The 22,133-nt window shown below is 51.9% G+C and overlaps 1 protein-coding gene across 3 annotated transcripts in view; it reads left to right on the top strand.

The window, feature by feature from the left end:
- PARN (poly(A)-specific ribonuclease) overlaps positions 1-22,133 on the top strand; it is a 174,901-nt gene that overhangs the window by 103,933 nt on the left and 48,835 nt on the right. The window lies entirely within an intron of this gene.

A 22,133-nucleotide genomic window follows, 5' to 3' on the forward strand; every position in this document is an offset into this window, starting at 1 on the left:
GCTTGATCATTTTCCCACAGAAAACAGCTCCTTTTCTAACCCTCAGCACACATCTGGTGGATCAAATACTGTCTTTCTCTCCTCAGCACACGTGAGGTGGTCTGTACACTGTGTTTCTCTCCCCTCAGCACACGTGAGGTGGTCTGTACACTGTTTCTCTCCCCTCAGCACACGTGAGGTGGTCTGTACACTGTGTTTCTCTCCCCTCAGCACACGTGAGGTGGTCTGTACACTGTTTCTCTCCCCTCAGCACACGTGAGGTGGTCTGTGCACTGTGTTTCTCTCCCCTCAGCACACGTGAGGTGGTCTGTACACTGTGTTTCTCTCCCCTTCAGCACACGTGAGGTGGTCTGTACACTGTGTTTCTCTCCCCTCAGCACACGTGAGGTGGTCTGTACACTGTGTTTCTCTCCCCTCAGCACACATGAGGTGGTCTGTACACTGTGTTTCTCTCCCCTCAGCACACGTGAGGTGGTCTGTACACTGTGTTTCTCTCCCCTCAGCACACGTGAGGTGGTCTGTACACTGTGTTTCTCTCCCCTCAGCACACGTGAGGTGGTCTGTACACTGTGTTTCTCTCCCCTCAGCACACGTGAGGTGGTCTGTGCACTGTGTTTCTCTCCTCAGCACACGTGAGGTGGTCTGTACACTGTGTTTCTCTCCCCTCAGCACACGTGAGGTGGTCTGTACACTGTGTTTCTCTCCCCTCAGCACACGTGAGGTGGTCTGTACACTGTGTTTCTCTCCCCTCAGCACACGTGAGGTGGTCTGTACACTGTGTTTCTCTCCCCTCAGCACACGTGAGGTGGTCTGTACACTGTTTCTCTCCCTTCAGCACACGTGAGGTGGTCTGTGCACTGTGTTTCTCTCCCCTCAGCACACGTGAGGTGGTCTGTACACTGTGTTTCTCTCCCCTCAGCACACGTGAGGTGGTCTGTGCACTGTGTTTCTCTCCTCAGCACACGTGAGGTGGTCTGTACACTGTGTTTCTCTCCCCTCAGCACACGTGAGGTGGTCTGTACACTGTGTTTCTCTCCCCTCAGCACACGTGAGGTGGTCTGTACACTGTGTTTCTCTCCCCTCAGCACACGTGAGGTGCTCTGTACACTGTGTTTCTCTCCCCTCAGCACACGTGAGGTGGTCTGTACACTGTGTTTCTCTCCCCTCAGCACACGTGAGGTGGTCTGTACACTGTTTCTCTCCCTTCAGCACACGTGAGGTGGTCTGTGCACTGTGTTTCTCTCCCCTCAGCACACGTGAGGTGGTCTGTGCACTGTGTTTCTCTCCCCTCAGCACACGTGAGGTGGTCTGTGCACTGTGTTTCTCTCCCCTCAGCACACGTGAGGTGGTCTGTACACTGTGTTTCTCTCCCTTCAGCACACGTGAGGTGGTCTGTACACTGTGTTTCTCTCCCCTCAGCACACGTGAGGTGGTCTGTGCACTGTGTTTCTCTCCCCTCAGCACACGTGAGGTGGTCTGTACACTGTTTCTCTCCCCTCAGCACACGTGAGGTGGTCTGTACTGTGTTTCTCTCCCCTCAGCACACGTGAGGTGGTCTGTGTACTGTGTTTCTCTCCCCTCAGCACACGTGAGGTGGTCTGTGCACTGTGTTTCTCTCCCCTCAGCACACGTGAGGTGGTCTGTGCACTGTGTTTCTCTCCCCTCAGCACACGTGAGGTGGTCTGTACACTGTGTTTCTCTCCCCTCAGCACACGTGAGGTGGTCTGTACACTGTGTTTCTCTCCCCTCAGCACACGTGAGGTGGTCTGTGCACTGTGTTTCTCTCCCCTCAGCACACGTGAGGTGGTCTGTACACTGTCTTTCTCCCCTCAGCACACGTGAGGTGGTCTGTACACTGTGTTTCTCTCCCCTCAGCACACGTGAGGTGGTCTGTACACTGTGTTTCTCTCCCCTCAGCACACGTGAGGTGGTCTGTACACTGTGTTTCTCTCCCCTCAGCACACGTGAGGTGGTCTGTACACTGTGTTTCTCTCCCCTCAGCACAAGTGAGGTGGTCTGTACACTGTGTTTCTCTCCCCTCAGCACACGTGAGGTGGTCTGTACACTGTGTTTCTCTCCCCTCAGCACACGTGAGGTGGTCTGTGCACTGTGTTTCTCTCCCCTCAGCACACGTGAGGTGGTCTGTACACTCTTTCTCTCCCCTCAGCACACGTGAGGTGGTCTGTACACTGTTTCTCTCCCCTCAGCACACGTGAGGTGGTCTGTACACTGTGTTTCTCTCCCCTCAGCACACGTGAGGTGGTCTGTACACTGTGTTTCTCTCCCTTCAGCACACGTGAGGTGGTCTGTACACTGTGTTTCTCTCCCTTCAGCACACGTGAGGTGGTCTGTACACTGTGTTTCTCTCCCCTCAGCACACGTGAGGTGGTCTGTACACTGTGTTTCTCTCCCCTCAGCACACGTGAGGTGGTCTGTACACTGTTTCTCTCCCCTCAGCACACGTGAGGTGGTCTGTACACTGTGTTTCTCTCCCCTCAGCACACGTGAGGTGGTCTGTACACTGTGTTTCTCTCCCCTCAGCACACGTGAGGTGGTCTGTGCACTGTGTTTCTCTCCCCTCAGTACACGTGAGGTGGTCTGTACACTCTGTTTCTCTCCCCTCAGCACACGTGAGGTGGTCTGTACACTGTGTTTCTCTCCCCTCAGCACACGTGAGGTGGTCTGTGCACTGTGTTTCTCTCCACTCAGCACACGTGAGGTGGTCTGTACACTGTGTTTCTCTCCCCTCAGCACACGTGAGGTGGTCTGTACACTGTGTTTCTCTCCCCTCAGCACACGTGAGGTGGTCTGTACACTGTGTTTCTCTCCCCTCAGCACACGTGAGGTGGTCTGTGCACTGTGTTTCTCTCCCCTCAGCACACGTGAGGTGGTCTGTACACTGTTTCTCTCCCCTCAGCACACGTGAGGTGGTCTGTACACTGTGTTTCTCTCCCCTCAGCACACGTGAGGTGGTCTGTGCACTGTGTTTCTCTCCCCTCAGCACACGTGAGGTGGTCTGTACACTGTGTTTCTCTCCCCTCAGCACACGTGAGGTGGTCTGTACACTGTTTCTCTCCCCTCAGCACACGTGAGGTGGTCTGTACACTGTGTTTCTCTCCCTTCAGCACACGTGAGGTGGTCTGTACACTGTTTCTCTCCCCTCAGCACACAGGAGGTGGTCTGTGCACTGTGTTTCTCTCCCCTCAGCACACGTGAGGTGGTCTGTGCACTGTGTTTCTCTCCCCTCAGCACACGTGAGGTGGTCTGTACACTGTGTTTCTCTCCCCTCAGCACACGTGAGGTGGTCTGTACACTGTGTTTCTCTCCCCTCAGCACACGTGAGGTGGTCTGTGCACTGTGTTTCTCTCCCCTCAGCACACGTGAGGTGGTCTGTACACTGTGTTTCTCTCCCCTCAGCACACGTGAGGTGGTCTGTACACTGTATTTCTCTCCCCTCAGCACACGTGAGGTGGTCTGTACACTGTGTTTCTCTCCCCTCAGCACACGTGAGGTGGTCTGTGCACTGTGTTTCTCTCCCCTCAGCACACGTGAGGTGGTCTGTACACTGTGTTTCTCTCCCCTCAGCACACGTGAGGTGGTCTGTGCACTGTGTTTCTCTCCCCTCAGCACACGTGAGGTGGTCTGTACACTGTTTCTCTCCCCTCAGCACACGTGAGGTGATCTGTGCACTGTGTTTCTCTCCCCTCAGCACACGTGAGGTGGTCTGTACACTGTGTTTCTCTCCCCTCAGCACACGTGAGGTGGTCTGTGCACTGTGTTTCTCTCCCCTCAGCACACGTGAGGTGGTCTGTGCACTGTGTTTCTCTCCCCTCAGCACACGTGAGGTGGTCTGTACACTGTGTTTCTCTCCCCTCAGCACACGTGAGGTGGTCTGTGCACTGTGTTTCTCTCCCCTCAGCACACGTGAGGTGGTCTGTACACTGTGTTTCTCTCCCTTCAGCACACAGGAGGTGGTCTGTGCGCTGTGTTTCTCTCCCCTCAGCACACGTGAGGTGGTCTGTACACTGTGTTTCTCTCCCCTCAGCACACGTGAGGTGGTCTGTGCACTGTGTTTCTCTCCCCTCAGCACACGTGAGGTGGTCTGTACACTGTGTTTCTCTCCCCTCAGCACACGTGAGGTGGTCTGTACACTGTGTTTCTCTCCCCTCAGCACACATGAGGTGGTCTGTACACTGTGTTTCTCTCCCCTCAGAACACGTGAGGTGGTCTGTACACTGTTTCTCTCCCCTCAGCACACGTGAGGTGGTCTGTACACTGTGTTTCTCTCCCCTCAGCACACGTGAGGTGGTCTGTACACTGTGTTTCTCTCCCCTCAGCACACGTGAGGTGGTCTGTGCACTGTGTTTCTCTCCCCTCAGCACACGTGAGGTGGTCTGTACACTGTGTTTCTCTCCCCTCAGCACACGTGAGGTGGTCTGTACACTGTTTCTCTCCCCTCAGCACACGTGAGGTGGTCTGTACACTGTGTTTCTCTCCCCTCAGCACACGTGAGGTGGTCTGTACACTGTGTTTCTCTCCCCTCAGCACACGTGAGGTGGTCTGTGCACTGTGTTTCTCTCCCCTCAGCACACGTGAGGTGGTCTGTACACTGTGTTTCTCTCCCCTTCAGCACACGTGAGGTGGTCTGTACACTGTGTTTCTCTCCCCTCAGCACACGTGAGGTGGTCTGTACACTGTGTTTCTCTCCCCTCAGCACACATGAGGTGGTCTGTACACTGTGTTTCTCTCCCCTCAGCACACGTGAGGTGGTCTGTACACTGTGTTTCTCTCCCCTCAGCACACGTGAGGTGGTCTGTACACTGTGTTTCTCTCCCCTCAGCACACGTGAGGTGGTCTGTGCACTGTGTTTCTCTCCCCTCAGCACACGTGAGGTGGTCTGTACACTGTGTTTCTCTCCCTTCAGCACACGTGAGGTGGTCTGTACACTGTGTTTCTCTCCCCTCAGCACACGTGAGGTGGTCTGTGCACTGTGTTTCTCTCCCCTCAGCACACGTGAGGTGGTCTGTACACTGTGTTTCTCTCCCTTCAGCACATGTGAGGTGGTCTGTACACTGTGTTTCTCTCCCCTCAGCACACGTGAGGTGGTCTGTACTGTGTTTCTCCCCTCAGCACACGTGAGGTGGTCTGTACACTGTGTTTCTCTCCCTTCAGCACACGTGAGGTGGTCTGTACACTGTTTCTCTCCCCTCAGCACACGTGAGGTGGTCTGTGCACTGTGTTTCTCTCCCTTCAGCACACGTGAGGTGGTCTGTACACTGTTTCTCTCCCCTCAGTACACGTGAGGTGGTCTGTACACTGTGTTTCTCTCCCCTCAGCACACGTGAGGTGGTCTGTACACTGTGTTTCTCTCCCCTCAGCACACGTGAGGTGGTCTGTACACTGTGTTTCTCTCCCCTCAGCACACGTGTGGTGATCTGTACACTGTGTTTCTCTCCCCTCAGCACACGTGAGGTGGTCTGTACACTGTGTTTCTCTCCCCTCAGCACACGTGAGGTGGTCTGTGCACTGTGTTTCTCTCCCCTCAGCACGCGTGAGGTGGTCTGTACACTGTTTCTCTCCCCTCAGCACACGTGAGGTGGTCTGTACTGTGTTTCTCTCCCCTCAGCACACGTGAGGTGGTCTGTGTACTGTGTTTCTCTCCCCTCAGCACACGTGAGGTGGTCTGTGCACTGTGTTTCTCTCCCCTCAGCACACGTGAGGTGGTCTGTACACTGTGTTTCTCTCCCCTCAGCACACGTGAGGTGGTCTGTACACTGTCTTTCTCCCCTCAGCACACGTGAGGTGGTCTGTACACTGTGTTTCTCTCCCCTCAGCACACGTGAGGTGGTCTGTACACTGTGTTTCTCTCCCCTCAGCACACGTGAGGTGGTCTGTACACTGTGTTTCTCTCCCCTCAGCACACGTGAGGTGGTCTGTACACTGTGTTTCTCTCCCCTCAGCACACGTGAGGTGGTCTGTACACTGTGTTTCTCTCCCCTCAGCACACGTGAGGTGGTCGGTACACTGTGTTTCTCTCCCCTCAGCACACGTGAGGTGGTCTGTGCACTGTGTTTCTCTCCCCTCAGCACACGTGAGGTGGTCTGTACACTCTTTCTCTCCCCTCAGCACACGTGAGGTGGTCGGTACACTGTGTTTCTCTCCCCTCAGCACACGTGAGGTGGTCTGTACACTGTGTTTCTCTCCCTTCAGCACACGTGAGGTGGTCTGTACACTGTGTTTCTCTCCCCTCAGCACACAGGAGGTGGTCTGTACACTGTGTTTCTCTCCCCTCAGCACACGTGAGGTGGTCTGTGCACTGTGTTTCTCTCCCCTCAGCACACGTGAGGTGGTCTGTACACTGTGTTTCTCTCCCCTCAGCACACGTGAGGTGGTCTGTACACTGTGTTTCTCTCCCCTCAGCACACGTGAGGTGGTCTGTACACTGTTTCTCTCCCCTCAGCACACGTGAGGTGGTCTGTACACTGTGTTTCTCTCCCCTCAGCACACGTGAGGTGGTCTGTACACTGTGTTTCTCTCCCCTCAGCACACGTGAGGTGGTCTGTGCACTGTGTTTCTCTCCCCTCAGTACACGTGAGGTGGTCTGTACACTCTGTTTCTCTCCCCTCAGCACACGTGAGGTGGTCTGTACACTGTGTTTCTCTCCCCTCAGCACACGTGAGGTGGTCTGTGCACTGTGTTTCTCTCCACTCAGCACACGTGAGGTGGTCTGTACACTGTGTTTCTCTCCCCTCAGCACACGTGAGGTGGTCTGTACACTGTGTTTCTCTCCCCTCAGCACACGTGAGGTGGTCTGTACACTGTGTTTCTCTCCCCTCAGCACACGTGAGGTGGTCTGTGCACTGTGTTTCTCTCCCCTCAGCACACGTGAGGTGGTCTGTACACTGTTTCTCTCCCCTCAGCACACGTGAGGTGGTCTGTACACTGTGTTTCTCTCCCCTCAGCACACGTGAGGTGGTCTGTGCACTGTGTTTCTCTCCCCTCAGCACACGTGAGGTGGTCTGTACACTGTGTTTCTCTCCCCTCAGCACACGTGAGGTGGTCTGTACACTGTTTCTCTCCCCTCAGCACACGTGAGGTGGTCTGTACACTGTGTTTCTCTCCCTTCAGCACACGTGAGGTGGTCTGTACACTGTTTCTCTCCCCTCAGCACACAGGAGGTGGTCTGTGCACTGTGTTTCTCTCCCCTCAGCACACGTGAGGTGGTCTGTGCACTGTGTTTCTCTCCCCTCAGCACACGTGAGGTGGTCTGTACACTGTGTTTCTCTCCCCTCAGCACACGTGAGGTGGTCTGTACACTGTGTTTCTCTCCCCTCAGCACACGTGAGGTGGTCTGTGCACTGTGTTTCTCTCCCCTCAGCACACGTGAGGTGGTCTGTACACTGTGTTTCTCTCCCCTCAGCACACGTGAGGTGGTCTGTACACTGTATTTCTCTCCCCTCAGCACACGTGAGGTGGTCTGTACACTGTGTTTCTCTCCCCTCAGCACACGTGAGGTGGTCTGTGCACTGTGTTTCTCTCCCCTCAGCACACGTGAGGTGGTCTGTACACTGTGTTTCTCTCCCCTCAGCACACGTGAGGTGGTCTGTGCACTGTGTTTCTCTCCCCTCAGCACACGTGAGGTGGTCTGTACACTGTTTCTCTCCCCTCAGCACACGTGAGGTGATCTGTGCACTGTGTTTCTCTCCCCTCAGCACACGTGAGGTGGTCTGTACACTGTGTTTCTCTCCCCTCAGCACACGTGAGGTGGTCTGTGCACTGTGTTTCTCTCCCCTCAGCACACGTGAGGTGGTCTGTGCACTGTGTTTCTCTCCCCTCAGCACACGTGAGGTGGTCTGTACACTGTGTTTCTCTCCCCTCAGCACACGTGAGGTGGTCTGTGCACTGTGTTTCTCTCCCCTCAGCACACGTGAGGTGGTCTGTACACTGTGTTTCTCTCCCTTCAGCACACAGGAGGTGGTCTGTGCGCTGTGTTTCTCTCCCCTCAGCACACGTGAGGTGGTCTGTACACTGTGTTTCTCTCCCCTCAGCACACGTGAGGTGGTCTGTGCACTGTGTTTCTCTCCCCTCAGCACACGTGAGGTGGTCTGTACACTGTGTTTCTCTCCCCTCAGCACACGTGAGGTGGTCTGTACACTGTGTTTCTCTCCCCTCAGCACACATGAGGTGGTCTGTACACTGTGTTTCTCTCCCCTCAGAACACGTGAGGTGGTCTGTACACTGTTTCTCTCCCCTCAGCACACGTGAGGTGGTCTGTACACTGTGTTTCTCTCCCCTCAGCACACGTGAGGTGGTCTGTACACTGTGTTTCTCTCCCCTCAGCACACGTGAGGTGGTCTGTGCACTGTGTTTCTCTCCCCTCAGCACACGTGAGGTGGTCTGTACACTGTGTTTCTCTCCCCTCAGCACACGTGAGGTGGTCTGTACACTGTTTCTCTCCCCTCAGCACACGTGAGGTGGTCTGTACACTGTGTTTCTCTCCCCTCAGCACACGTGAGGTGGTCTGTACACTGTGTTTCTCTCCCCTCAGCACACGTGAGGTGGTCTGTGCACTGTGTTTCTCTCCCCTCAGCACACGTGAGGTGGTCTGTACACTGTGTTTCTCTCCCCTTCAGCACACGTGAGGTGGTCTGTACACTGTGTTTCTCTCCCCTCAGCACACGTGAGGTGGTCTGTACACTGTGTTTCTCTCCCCTCAGCACACATGAGGTGGTCTGTACACTGTGTTTCTCTCCCCTCAGCACACGTGAGGTGGTCTGTACACTGTGTTTCTCTCCCCTCAGCACACGTGAGGTGGTCTGTACACTGTGTTTCTCTCCCCTCAGCACACGTGAGGTGGTCTGTGCACTGTGTTTCTCTCCCCTCAGCACACGTGAGGTGGTCTGTACACTGTGTTTCTCTCCCTTCAGCACACGTGAGGTGGTCTGTACACTGTGTTTCTCTCCCCTCAGCACACGTGAGGTGGTCTGTGCACTGTGTTTCTCTCCCCTCAGCACACGTGAGGTGGTCTGTACACTGTGTTTCTCTCCCTTCAGCACATGTGAGGTGGTCTGTACACTGTGTTTCTCTCCCCTCAGCACACGTGAGGTGGTCTGTACTGTGTTTCTCCCCTCAGCACACGTGAGGTGGTCTGTACACTGTGTTTCTCTCCCTTCAGCACACGTGAGGTGGTCTGTACACTGTTTCTCTCCCCTCAGCACACGTGAGGTGGTCTGTGCACTGTGTTTCTCTCCCTTCAGCACACGTGAGGTGGTCTGTACACTGTTTCTCTCCCCTCAGTACACGTGAGGTGGTCTGTACACTGTGTTTCTCTCCCCTCAGCACACGTGAGGTGGTCTGTACACTGTGTTTCTCTCCCCTCAGCACACGTGAGGTGGTCTGTACACTGTGTTTCTCTCCCCTCAGCACACGTGTGGTGATCTGTACACTGTGTTTCTCTCCCCTCAGCACACGTGAGGTGGTCTGTACACTGTGTTTCTCTCCCCTCAGCACACGTGAGGTGGTCTGTGCACTGTGTTTCTCTCCCCTCAGCACGCGTGAGGTGGTCTGTACACTGTTTCTCTCCCCTCAGCACACGTGAGGTGGTCTGTACTGTGTTTCTCTCCCCTCAGCACACGTGAGGTGGTCTGTGTACTGTGTTTCTCTCCCCTCAGCACACGTGAGGTGGTCTGTGCACTGTGTTTCTCTCCCCTCAGCACACGTGAGGTGGTCTGTACACTGTGTTTCTCTCCCCTCAGCACACGTGAGGTGGTCTGTACACTGTCTTTCTCCCCTCAGCACACGTGAGGTGGTCTGTACACTGTGTTTCTCTCCCCTCAGCACACGTGAGGTGGTCTGTACACTGTGTTTCTCTCCCCTCAGCACACGTGAGGTGGTCTGTACACTGTGTTTCTCTCCCCTCAGCACACGTGAGGTGGTCTGTACACTGTGTTTCTCTCCCCTCAGCACACGTGAGGTGGTCTGTACACTGTGTTTCTCTCCCCTCAGCACACGTGAGGTGGTCGGTACACTGTGTTTCTCTCCCCTCAGCACACGTGAGGTGGTCTGTGCACTGTGTTTCTCTCCCCTCAGCACACGTGAGGTGGTCTGTACACTCTTTCTCTCCCCTCAGCACACGTGAGGTGGTCGGTACACTGTGTTTCTCTCCCCTCAGCACACGTGAGGTGGTCTGTACACTGTGTTTCTCTCCCTTCAGCACACGTGAGGTGGTCTGTACACTGTGTTTCTCTCCCCTCAGCACACAGGAGGTGGTCTGTACACTGTGTTTCTCTCCCCTCAGCACACGTGAGGTGGTCTGTGCACTGTGTTTCTCTCCCCTCAGCACACGTGAGGTGGTCTGTACACTGTGTTTCTCTCCCCTCAGCACACGTGAGGTGGTCTGTACACTGTGTTTCTCTCCCCTCAGCACACGTGAGGTGGTCTGTGCACTGTGTTTCTCTCCCCTCAGCACACGTGAGGTGGTCTGTACACTGTTTCTCTCCCCTCAGCACACGTGAGGTGGTCTGTACACTGTGTTTCTCTCCCTTCAGCACACGTGAGGTGGTCTGTACACTGTTTCTCTCCCCTCAGCACACAGGAGGTGGTCTGTGCACTGTGTTTCTCTCCCCTCAGCACACGTGAGGTGGTCTGTACACTGTGTTTCTCTCCCCTCAGCACACGTGAGGTGGTCTGTGCACTGTGTTTCTCTCCCCTCAGCACACGTGAGGTGGTCTGTACACTGTGTTTCTCTCCCCTCAGCACACGTGAGGTGGTCTGTACACTGTGTTTCTCTCCCCTCAGCACACGTGAGGTGGTCTGTGCACTGTGTTTCTCTCCCCTCAGCACACGTGAGGTGGTCTGTACACTGTGTTTCTCTCCCCTCAGCACACGTGAGGTGGTCTGTACACTGTGTTTCTCTCCCCTCAGCACACGTGAGGTGGTCTGTACACTGTGTTTCTCTCCCCTCAGCACACGTGAGGTGGTCTGTGCACTGTGTTTCTCTCCCCTCAGCACACGTGAGGTGGTCTGTACACTGTGTTTCTCTCCCCTCAGCACACGTGAGGTGGTCTGTGCACTGTGTTTCTCTCCCCTCAGCACACGTGAGGTGGTCTGTACACTGTGTTTCTCTCCCCTCAGCACACGTGAGGTGGTCTGTACACTGTTTCTCTCCCCTCAGCACACAGGAGGTGGTCTGTACACTGTGTTTCTCTCCCCTCAGAACACGTGAGGTGGTCTGTACACTGTGTTTCTCTCCCTTCAGCACACGTGAGGAGGTCTGTACACTGTTTCTCTCCCCTCAGCACACAGGAGGTGGTCTGTACACTGTTTCTCTCCCCTCAGCACACGTGAGGTGGTCGGTACACTGTGTTTCTCTCCCCTCAGCACACGTGAGGTGGTCTGTACACTGTGTTTCTCTCCCCTCAGCACACGTGAGGTGGTCTGTGTACTGTGTTTCTCTCCCCTCAGCACACGTGAGGTGGTCTGTGCACTGTGTTTCTCTCCCCTCAGCACACGTGAGGTGGTCTGTGTACTGTGTTTCTCTCCTCAGCACACGTGAGGTGGTCTGTACACTGTGTTTCTCTCCCCTCAGCACACGTGAGGTGGTCTGTGCACTGTGTTTCTCTCCCCTCAGCACACGTGAGGTGGTCTGTACACTGTGTTTCTCTCCCCTCAGCACACGTGAGGTGGTCTGTGCACTGTGTTTCTCTCCCCTCAGCACACGTGAGGTGGTCTGTACACTGTGTTTCTCTCCCCTCAGCACACGTGAGGTGGTCTGTACACTGTGTTTCTCTCCCCTCAGCACACGTGAGGTGGTCTGTACACTGTGTTTCTCTCCCCTCAGCACACGTGAGGTGGTCTGTACACTGTGTTTCTCTCCCCTCAGCACACGTGAGGTGGTCTGTACACTGTGTTTCTCTCCCCTCAGAACACGTGAGGTGGTCTGTACACTGTTTCTCTCCCCTCAGCACACGTGAGGTGGTCTGTACACTGTGTTTCTCTCCCCTCAGCACACGTGAGGTGGTCTGTACACTGTGTTTCTCTCCCCTCAGCACACGTGAGGTGGTCTGTGCACTGTGTTTCTCTCCCCTCAGCACACGTGAGGTGGTCTGTACACTGTGTTTCTCTCCCCTCAGCACACGTGAGGTGGTCTGTACACTGTGTTTCTCTCCACTCAGCACACGTGAGGTGGTCTGTACACTGTTTCTCTCCCCTCAGCACACGTGAGGTGGTCTGTACACTGTGTTTCTCTCCCCTCAGCACACGTGAGGTGGTCTGTACACTGTGTTTCTCTCCCCTCAGCACACGTGAGGTGGTCTGTGCACTGTGTTTCTCTCCCCTCAGCACACGTGAGGTGGTCTGTGCACTGTGTTTCTCTCCCCTCAGCACACGTGAGGTGGTCTGTACACTGTGTTTCTCTCCCCTCAGCACACGTGAGGTGGTCTGTGCACTGTGTTTCTCTCCCTTCAGCACACGTGAGGTGGTCTGTGCACTGTGTTTCTCTCCCCTCAGCACACGTGAGGTGGTCTGTACACTGTGTTTCTCTCCCCTCAGCACACGTGAGGTGGTCTGTACACTGTGTTTCTCTCCCCTCAGCACACGTGAGGTGGTCTGTACACTGTGTTTCTCTCCCCTCAGCACACGTGAGGTGGTCTGTACACTGTGTTTCTCTCCCCTCAGCACATGTGAGGTGGTCTGTACACTGTGTTTCTCTCCCCTCAGCACACGTGAGGTGGTCTGTACACTGTGTTTCTCTCCCCTCAGCACACGTGAGGTGGTCTGTACACTGTTTCTCTCCCCTCAGCACACAGGAGGTGGTCTGTGCACTGTGTTTCTCTCCCCTCAGCACACGTGAGGTGGTCTGTACACTGTGTTTCTCTCCCCTCAGCACACGTGAGGTGGTCTGTACACTGTGTTTCTCTCCCCTCAGCACACGTGAGGTGGTCTGTACACTGTGTTTCTCTCCCCTCAGCACACGTGAGGTGGTCTGTACACTGTTTCTCTCCCCTCAGCACACGTGAGGTGGTCTGTACACTGTGTTTCTCTCCCTTCAGCACACGTGAGGTGGTCTGTGTACTGTGTTTCTCTCCCCTCAGCACACGTGAGGTGGTCTGTGCACTGTGTTTCTCTCCCCTCAGAACACGTGAGGTGGTCTGTACACTGTTTCTCTCCCCTCAGCACACGTGAGGTGGTCTGTACACTGTGTTTCTCTCCCCTCAGCACACGTGAGGTGGTCTGTACACTGTGTTTCTCTCCCCTCAGAACACGTGAGGTGGTCTGTACACTGTTTCTCTCCCTTCAGCACACGTGAGGTGGTCTGTGCACTGTGTTTCTCTCCCCTCAGCACACATGAGGTGGTCTGTACACTGTGTTTCTCTCCCCTCAGCACACGTGAGGTGGTCTGTACACTGTGTTTCTCTCCCCTCAGAACACGTGAGGTGGTCTGTACACTGTTTCTCTCCCTTCAGCACACGTGAGGTGGTCTGTGCACTGTGTTTCTCTCCCCTCAGCACACGTGAGGTGGTCTGTACACTGTGTTTCTCTCCCCTCAGCACACGTGAGGTGGTCTGTACACTGTTTCTCTCCCCTCAGCACACGTGAGGTGGTCTGTACACTGTTTCTCTCCCCTCAGCACACGTGAGGTGGTCTGTACACTGTGTTTCTCTCCCCTCAGCACACGTGAGGTGGTCTGTACACTGTGTTTCTCTCCCCTCAGCACACGTGAGGTGGTCTGTACACTGTGTTTCTCTCCTCAGCACACGTGAGGTGGTCTGTACACTGTGTTTCTCTCCTCAGCACACGTGAGGTGGTCTGTACACTGTGTTTCTCTCCCCTCAGCACACGTGAGGTGGTCTGTACACTGTGTTTCTCTCCCCTCAGCACACGTGAGGTGGTCTGTGCACTGTGTTTCTCTCCCCTCAGAACACGTGAGGTGGTCTGTACACTGTTTCTCTCCCCTCAGCACACGTGAGGTGGTCTGTACACTGTTTCTCTCTCCTCAGCACACGTGAGGTGGTCTGTACACTGTGTTTCTCTCCCCTCAGCACACGTGAGGTGGTCTGTGCACTGTGTTTCTCTCCCCTCAGCACACGTGAGGTGGTCTGTACACTGTGTTTCTCTCCCCTCAGCACACGTGAGGTGGTCTGTACACTGTGTTTCTCTCCCCTCAGCACACGTGAGGTGGACTGTGCACTGTGTTTCTCTCCCTTCAGCACACGTGAGGTGGTCTGTACACTGTGTTTCTCTCCCCTCAGCACACGTGAGGTGGTCTGTACACTGTTTCTCTCCCCTCAGCACACGTGAGGTGATCTGTACACTGTGTTTCTCTCCCCTCAGCACACGTGAGGTGGTCTGTACACTGTGTTTCTCTCCCCTCAGCACACGTGAGGTGGTCTGTGCACTGTGTTTCTCTCCCCTCAGCACACGTGAGGTGGTCTGTACACTGTGTTTCTCTCCCCTCAGCACACGTGAGGTGGTCTGTACACTGTGTTTCTCTCCCCTCAGCACACGTGAGGTGGTCTGTACACTGTGTTTCTCTCCCCTCAGCACACGTGAGGTGGTCTGTACACTGTGTTTCTCTCCCCTCAGCACATGTGAGGTGGTCTGTACACTGTGTTTCTCTCCCCTCAGCACACGTGAGGTGGTCTGTACACTGTGTTTCTCTCCCCTCAGCACACGTGAGGTGGTCTGTACACTGTTTCTCTCCCCTCAGCACACAGGAGGTGGTCTGTGCACTGTGTTTCTCTCCCCTCAGCACACGTGAGGTGGTCTGTACACTGTGTTTCTCTCCCCTCAGCACACGTGAGGTGGTCTGTACACTGTGTTTCTCTCCCCTCAGCACACGTGAGGTGGTCTGTACACTGTGTTTCTCTCCCCTCAGCACACGTGAGGTGGTCTGTACACTGTTTCTCTCCCCTCAGCACACGTGAGGTGGTCTGTACACTGTGTTTCTCTCCCTTCAGCACACGTGAGGTGGTCTGTGTACTGTGTTTCTCTCCCCTCAGCACACGTGAGGTGGTCTGTGCACTGTGTTTCTCTCCCCTCAGAACACGTGAGGTGGTCTGTACACTGTTTCTCTCCCCTCAGCACACGTGAGGTGGTCTGTACACTGTGTTTCTCTCCCCTCAGCACACGTGAGGTGGTCTGTACACTGTGTTTCTCTCCCCTCAGAACACGTGAGGTGGTCTGTACACTGTTTCTCTCCCTTCAGCACACGTGAGGTGGTCTGTGCACTGTGTTTCTCTCCCCTCAGCACACGTGAGGTGGTCTGTACACTGTGTTTCTCTCCCCTCAGCACACGTGAGGTGGTCTGTACACTGTGTTTCTCTCCCCTCAGAACACGTGAGGTGGTCTGTACACTGTTTCTCTCCCTTCAGCACACGTGAGGTGGTCTGTGCACTGTGTTTCTCTCCCCTCAGCACACGTGAGGTGGTCTGTACACTGTGTTTCTCTCCCCTCAGCACACGTGAGGTGGTCTGTACACTGTTTCTCTCCCCTCAGCACACGTGAGGTGGTCTGTACACTGTTTCTCTCCCCTCAGCACACGTGAGGTGGTCTGTACACTGTGTTTCTCTCCCCTCAGCACACGTGAGGTGGTCTGTACACTGTGTTTCTCTCCCCTCAGCACACGTGAGGTGGTCTGTACACTGTGTTTCTCTCCTCAGCACACGTGAGGTGGTCTGTACACTGTGTTTCTCTCCTCAGCACACGTGAGGTGGTCTGTACACTGTGTTTCTCTCCCCTCAGCACACGTGAGGTGGTCTGTACACTGTGTTTCTCTCCCCTCAGCACACGTGAGGTGGTCTGTGCACTGTGTTTCTCTCCCCTCAGAACACGTGAGGTGGTCTGTACACTGTTTCTCTCCCCTCAGCACACGTGAGGTGGTCTGTACACTGTTTCTCTCTCCTCAGCACACGTGAGGTGGTCTGTACACTGTGTTTCTCTCCCCTCAGCACACGTGAGGTGGTCTGTGCACTGTGTTTCTCTCCCCTCAGCACACGTGAGGTGGTCTGTACACTGTGTTTCTCTCCCCTCAGCACACGTGAGGTGGTCTGTACACTGTGTTTCTCTCCCCTCAGCACACGTGAGGTGGACTGTGCACTGTGTTTCTCTCCCTTCAGCACACGTGAGGTGGTCTGTACACTGTGTTTCTCTCCCCTCAGCACACGTGAGGTGGTCTGTACACTGTTTCTCTCCCCTCAGCACACGTGAGGTGATCTGTACACTGTGTTTCTCTCCCCTCAGCACACGTGAGGTGGTCTGTACACTGTGTTTCTCTCCCCTCAGCACACGTGAGGTGGTCTGTGCACTGTGTTTCTCTCCCCTCAGCACACGTGAGGTGGTCTGTACACTGTGTTTCTCTCCCCTCAGCACACGTGAGGTGGTCTGTACACTGTATTTCTCTCCCCTCAGCACACGTGAGGTGGTCTGTACACTGTGTTTCTCTCCCCTCAGCACACGTGAGGTGGTCTGTACACTGTGTTTCTCTCCCCTCAGCACACGTGAGGTGGTCTGTACACTGTGTTTCTCTCCCCTCTGCACACGTGAGGTGGTCTGTACACTGTGTTTCTCTCCCTTCAGCACACGTGAGGTGGTCTGTACACTGTGTTTCTCTCCCCTCAGCACACGTGAGGTGGTCTGTACACTGTGTTTCTCTCCCCTCAGAACACGTGAGGTGGTCTGTACACTGTTTCTCTCCCTTCAGCACACGTGAGGTGGTCTGTACACTGTCTTTCTCCCCTCAGCACACGTGAGGTGGTCTGTACACTCTTTCTCTCCCCTCAGAACACGTGAGGTGGTCTGTACACTGTGTTTCTCTCCCCTCAGCACACAGGAGGTGGTCTGTACACTGTGTTTCTCTCCCCTCAGCACACGTGAGGTGGTCTGTGCACTGTGTTTCTCTCCCCTCAGCACACAGGAGGTGGTGTACACACTGTCTTTGTCTCAGCACACGTGAGGTGGTCTGTACGCTGTCTTTAACTGGAGAACTGTGAGGTGAAATGTGATGTGGGGACAGTGGCCTATCTTTATTTAATTGAGGGGGATGATGTGGAGAGAACACAGAGTCAGGGGGTCACACCTTTGCCCTGTTCTGCCACATCCTAGCTGGGTGCCAGGTGAGCTTGTCCTTAGCTTCATTGCTGAAGCAGGGATAGCATTCCTCCCTCCCAGTGGTAAAGAGCCAGCGATTGGGATCTGCTGATGTGGTTCGTGAACGCTGAGCTGCCCTTGCTCTTGTACTCCACACTGTGCCTCTCTGTGAGCAAGCTCCTCTGAGCCTGCATCCTGTCCCTTAGTTCATTTCTTTTCCTGACTGCCCCTGTGTGTCAGGTGCTACAGTGGGGGCCCTGAGAAAGCAGAGGAAACAAATCAAGTCCTCTTACTGTGTCCTACTTCATTAGTTCTATCTGTCCCCTTTACGGGGTTTGAATCTCTTTCATTGCCCTAGCTTTCACTCTTTCAGTCTCAGTACTTTTGTTTTTGTTTTGCAACTGGCTTGTATAGGGATCAAACCTTGGACCTTGGTGTTATCAGCACTGTAGCCCCTTTCTAGAAAAATAATTACCCTCTGTTGGAGAAGCACCCATGATATGAAAGGGGGAATAAGGGACAAGGAATCACAAACCATGGGTCCTAACTGTGTGACTGAGGCATGTGAGTGGGCCTTGCTGAGACTCCACTGTTACTGACAATGGCCCGTCCCTTTCTCAGCACTGCTGCGAGGCTCAGTTATGGTTATATGCCCATGGGAAGCTCCTCTTTAGAGTCAGAGCCAGTGCTAGAGCCAGCACCTCTTGTTTCCAGTCCAGGATCTTTCTTCACACACCAGGCTTCAATATGGGATTTTTTTTGCAGCTGGTCAGTATGGGGTTACAGCGCCATGCCACCATGGGGTTTTTAACTGAAAAATTTGTAAATATGTATTCTGGTTCTGGCTTTTTCCTCTGGAGTAGAAGCAGGCTGCCAACAGATGTAAAAGCTTTATTTCCTCCTTCCTTTTCTTCTCTAACCATATATTGAATTCCTGCAAAAGTACCATGGTAAACCACACACGTTAGGAAGCACCTGGGAACTGCCTATACTGTATTCCTATTAATTCAATGGTGATAAGAAAGAGAAGTATTTAGTGCATACTTACTCTGCCAGGCACAAAAATCCTGTAAGCATTTTCCTAGCTTTATAGATAAGGAAACTGAGGAGACAGACACATAAACGTGAGGAAATAATCAGAGTTTAGGTGAGAGAGATAGACAGGGCCAGGTTATCATTATTAAGGGCCCAGTATGGTATGTCAGGAAGTTTAGACTTTATCCTGAAGACTCTGAAGGTTTTACAGGAGAGAATGGATTGTATCAGCAGGGGAAAGATGGAATGGAGAGGGCAAGACAGAGGACTGTCATTTTCTGGGTCTGCCTGTCCTTTTTTAGCTATTTGGGTCCATTGGAAATGTCTGCATTTTACCATGTTACCGTTAGATCTCTGATTCCTGCATGCAATTTAGTATCTGCCTAGTCCCTTGGATGGGTTGAGTGGAAATACATCCATGATCATTTTTTTTTAACACAGGAAAATGTTCACAGAGACCATTAGGGTTGGGTGTTTTTGTCTAGTTTTGTTTTTAACTCCTTTCTTTAAAGAATTTTAAGTTTTCTCTCCTGCAGAATCCAGGATAAAACCTTCCTTTCTCTATCTGGTAAAATTGGAGAGGTGGTCAATCTGTTGTAAACCCAAATCTGATCAAAACTATAGGGAATATGAGCAAATTTTTGTATCCACTACTGATGGAGTTTGGATGTGTTGTTCCCTCCAAAGCTCATATGGAAATTTGATCTCCAATGTGGCAGTGTTGGAAACTGATTGAGTCATGGGGGCAGATACCTCATGAATGGATTAATGCTCTCCCTGGGGGAGGAGGGATTAATGAGTGAGTTCTCGCTCTATTAGTTCCTGGGAGAGCTCATTGCTTAAAAAGACCCTGGCACCTTCTTTCTCTCTCTCTTGTTTCTTCTCTCTTGCTTCCTCTCGCCATGTGTTCTGCTTGTACCCACCAGCTGCCTGCCACTTTCCGCCATGAGTAGAAGCAGCCTGAGGCCCATGCCAGACGCAGCTGTCCCAGAATCGTAAGCCAAATAAACCTCTTTTACTTATAAATTACCCAGTCTCGGGTATTTCTGTTATAGCAACACAAAACGGACTAAAACAACTACATTCATATTTAAATAAGGAGACAAACACAAAACAACATTTGGTGTCATCCAGGCGGGGAGTGAAATCCCAGACTGGCAGCATGTAGATCACAGTTCCTGGCTGGTGGCCCATTGTGGCAAGAATAAGGAGAGGCTATTCTAAAGGGTGACAGAAGCAGGCAGTGTTGACATTAAAGCACGCATTGGCATAAAGGAGAGTAGGGTTTGGGCCTGTGAAGCTGTCAGAGGCCACTTCTGGTGGTGGGTTAGCATACCAGGTTATCATGTAGAAACTGTTTTTGATGTTTAAACAAAACTGTTGTGTGGAGAGATGGACAGACTCTCTGATTCTGTTGCAGACACATATATGCCTGCTTTAACCCCAAATAACACGATCTGGGACCTTTCCAGTGTATATGGTGTCATAAAAAGAATGTAGGCTTTGGTGTGGATCCCAGCCAAAACACTTGTAATCTTTGGGATCTTGGGCTAGGCACTATTTCTAAGCCTCAGTTTCCTTATCGTAAAGCCAGGGTAATCCTTACAGGATTTTCTGTGCCTGGCAGAGTAAGTATCCACCAAATACTTCTCTTTCTTATAACCATTGGATTAATAAGAATACAGTATAGGCAGCTCCCTTAGACATTGAGAATTTGGCTGAGGATAGCATTGCAAAACCTGCAGGGCTATGGTTCGTAACTGCTTCAGCAGTTTGCTAAGGTCATCCCCGCCCCACCCCCAGCAATTACTGCAATAAACTGATTTCAGGACTCCAAAACCCAGACTGCAAAAATGCCCTTAGCTGTCTGAGGAAGGCTTGAGAAGTCTGGCATCTCAGCAGCGGTACTCATTTACACCACACGTATGTTCAGGGGCTCTACTTCCACGTCACTGAGACATTGAGACAGGAGTAACTTTTATTATTTTTTAAAGATGACTGGTAAGGGGATCTTAACCCTTGACTTGGTGTTGTCAGCACCACGTTCTCCCAAGTGAGCGAACCAGCCATCCCTATATGGGGATCTGAACCTGTGGCCTTGGTGTTATCAGCACCACACTCTCCCAAGTAAGCCACGGGCCAGCCCAGGAATAACTTTTAGCTGGTCCTTAAGGGACCTTCTAACCTAGACAGTCTGTATTGGAAATGACCCTTAGTAGTTGGACAGGGGAAACAATGGAAACCTAGACGTTTTGTTTGTTTAAAATGTAATGAACATCTGTGAAACCACCACTCAACTGAGGAACTAAAACATTGCTATTAAATTACATCTATCTATGTTTCCTCTCCTGTCCCATCCTCCTTGATTCCCCTGCCAGGAGCAACCATTCTCCTAATGTTTGTGCTAATCATTTTCTTGCTTTTTTGTTCTCTCTCTCTCTCTCTCTCTCTCTCTCTCTCTCTCTCTCTCTCTCTCTCTCTCTCTCTCTCTCTCACACACACACACACACACACACACACACACACACACACACACACACACACACACACACACACACACACACACACACACACGGCACCCTCCCCATTTGTGTGTGTATGTGTGTATTTGTTTTCTCTTTTGTCTTTGAACCTAATAAAAAAGGATGTCATACTACAAATATACTCCTGGGATTTGCATTTTTTATTCACCATTACATTAAGATTCATCCACTATATTAGATTATGTTTTCTTATACAGTATTCCGTTGTGCAAATATACTGCAGTTTATCCGTTCACCTGATGACGGGGATTTGGATTATTCCTTCCTTCCTTTCTTTTCTTCCTCTTTTTTTGGCTGTTATAAGCAGTGATTTTTTGAAAATTCTTGTATTTATCTTTGAATATTCATGGATTAATATATATCTGGGTGTGGAATTGCTGGGTCATAGGGTGAGAGAATAATTAAATGAGAACAAAAATTGTTTTCCAAAGTGATTATATAACCACTGAAGATCCCATTACTCCACATCTTCCCAATAATTGGTATTATGAATCCTTTTAATTTTTGCCAGCAAAATAGGTATAAAATATCTTACTGTGCTTATAATTCACCTTTGCTTGTGGTTGAGCATCACTACATGTGTTTATTGGCCATATCTACTTCCTCTATGCAGACTTTTCATATCCTGTGCCCGTTTTTCTGTTGGGTTGGTTGTTTTCTACTGATTTGAAGGCATTTTTTATGTATTCTGGAGCTAATACTCAGTTGAATGGCTTACTGATATCTTCTCCCAGTTTATAAGTTGTCTTCACACTCTTTAAAGTATCTTCTGATGGACCAAAGTTTCAATGTTAAAGTAGCCAAACTTACTGGCGTGTTTTTTGGTTTTTTTTTTTAAAAGATGACTGGTAAGGGGATCTTAACCCTTGATTTGATGTTGTCAGCACCATGCTCAGCCAGTGAGCTAACTGGCCATCCCTATATAGGGATCCGAACCCGTGGCCTTGGTGTTATCAGCACCACACTCTCCCAAGTGAACCACGGGCCAGCCCATCTGGGTTTTTTTTAATGCTTAATCTTTTCTGTGTCTTCGTATTCTTCCCTACTTCAGGCTCAAAAAGATACTCACTCATATTTCTCCTTTCAATTTCTCAAAGTTTGCTTTTAACATTTAAGTTCTTCATTTATCTGGAGTAGATTTATCAGCATGGTGTGAGTAAGAATCCAATTTCATTTTTTCCCTATGGATAAAAACTTTTTCCAGCTTTTCCTTTTCCAGGCTGTTCTGTCAAAAATCAAAGTCTCACAGATGCATAAGTCTTTTTCTAGGCTCTTCTTACCATTAGTCATTTGATCTCTGCACCATCACTCCATTTTCTTAATTACTATGGTTTTATAGTAAGCTTTTTATATTAGCAAGGCAATTGCCCCTTCTGTTCTTCTTCAGAAATGTCTAAGCGTTGTTGGCCCTTTTGTTTTTCTCTTTAAATTTTAGAATCTTTCAGGTTCCACAGAACAATTAAGGTATAA

This window comes from Cynocephalus volans, chromosome 6, assembly GCF_027409185.1.
Source record: "Cynocephalus volans isolate mCynVol1 chromosome 6, mCynVol1.pri, whole genome shotgun sequence".
Lineage (NCBI taxonomy): Eukaryota > Metazoa > Chordata > Mammalia > Dermoptera > Cynocephalidae > Cynocephalus > Cynocephalus volans.